Below are 1392 nucleotides of genomic sequence, written 5' to 3'. Positions count from 1 at the left end.
GAAGCTCAACAACAGAAGAAACAAACCAATTCTTAGAAGGTGAATTTAAAGACAACTTATGATTTAAGATACAAGAAGGATAAGAATATAATATTTTAGGAGCACATTTATTTATTTTTCTGTAGCTGGTAATAGGTGTATATATCAACATTTTAATAGCCAAATGTTAATTATATCGTATGGTAAATAAACAGTGGTACAGAGAATGTTTTTAAGGTGATGGGGATTGTGGCTTTCTGTTATTTTCAGACCACGCTTGAATATAAAGTACAGTTGTGGACATAGTAGCAAAAAGGGCATATTTAAGCTGGAGCTCTTCCAGAAGAGAACAAATCATAGTCAAAAGCCTGACACTGTGCCAGTTTAAAAAAAATAAAAGAAATGTGTGTTTTGTGAAGATAACCATAAAGGAAGTGTGATAGATGTCTTTAAATACCTCAAATATATCATGTTAAAAGACACTAAGCCTGGTCCATGTAGACTCAAAGGACAGTACTTAGGTTGGGAGATTTTGACTCATTATAAGTCAATGTCTCTCTAATAACTAGAACTTTTGCAAGTGGAATAGACTACATCGGTAGGAAATGAATGATACCTCAAAAATTGTACCTTCATAAGCTAAGAATTTATTTTCAGGGAACACTTCTAGAGAAGACTTCTGGCCAATCCTCAGAAGTCCTCTAAACCTCTTTGACCATTCCCTCCTATATTAGAATTAAGTAAAACATGAATGGCATTCATATATGATATACTTATTCCTTGATTCTTGATATTCTATTTTGCAGGCTTTTGTTATGATATGTTGCTTTAGCCACTACACGAGGAGTAGAATTCTGCGGTTTAAGAGTAGTCAAGACAATTTGAAGACAAGGGAAAAATTGGAAGCGAGGTACTTCCAAACAGTATGAGCTATAGGAAAACTCAAGTGAATGACAGAGTGGCACTGTGTAAAAGCATACAAATAGGTCGATGGATTTGACAAAAGAGTGATAAACAATGTATAGCTTGTGAGGCAGCCGACACACAAGTTTTATTGGAACACAACCATAATCATACATTTACATATTGCTTGTGGCTACTTTTGTACCACATGGTTGAATTGAGTAATTGTGTCAGAGATCATATGAATGATAATGACAAAAATATTTAATATGTGATTTTTAGAAAAAACTGCTATGAGGAACTAGAGTTTGAAAAAAGATCCAAATATACATTACCACCTGAGGTGACAAATGTAACATTATTTTGCAGTGATTAAAATATAACCATTTCGTGCCCTCCCTGATGGTGCAGCGGGTTAAAGCACTGCACTAAGAAACTTAAGCCACTTCCGCGTGAGTTCGATCCCCGCCTGCCCCGGAGGCGACCACATGTCGTGGCAGACCTCTCCCG

The sequence above is a fragment of the Condylura cristata genome, unplaced genomic scaffold, assembly GCF_000260355.1.
Source record: "Condylura cristata isolate star-nosed mole 26May11 unplaced genomic scaffold, ConCri1.0 scaffold00009, whole genome shotgun sequence".
NCBI classification, from domain to species: domain Eukaryota; kingdom Metazoa; phylum Chordata; class Mammalia; order Eulipotyphla; family Talpidae; genus Condylura; species Condylura cristata.
This window is presented reverse-complemented; position numbering follows the sequence as displayed.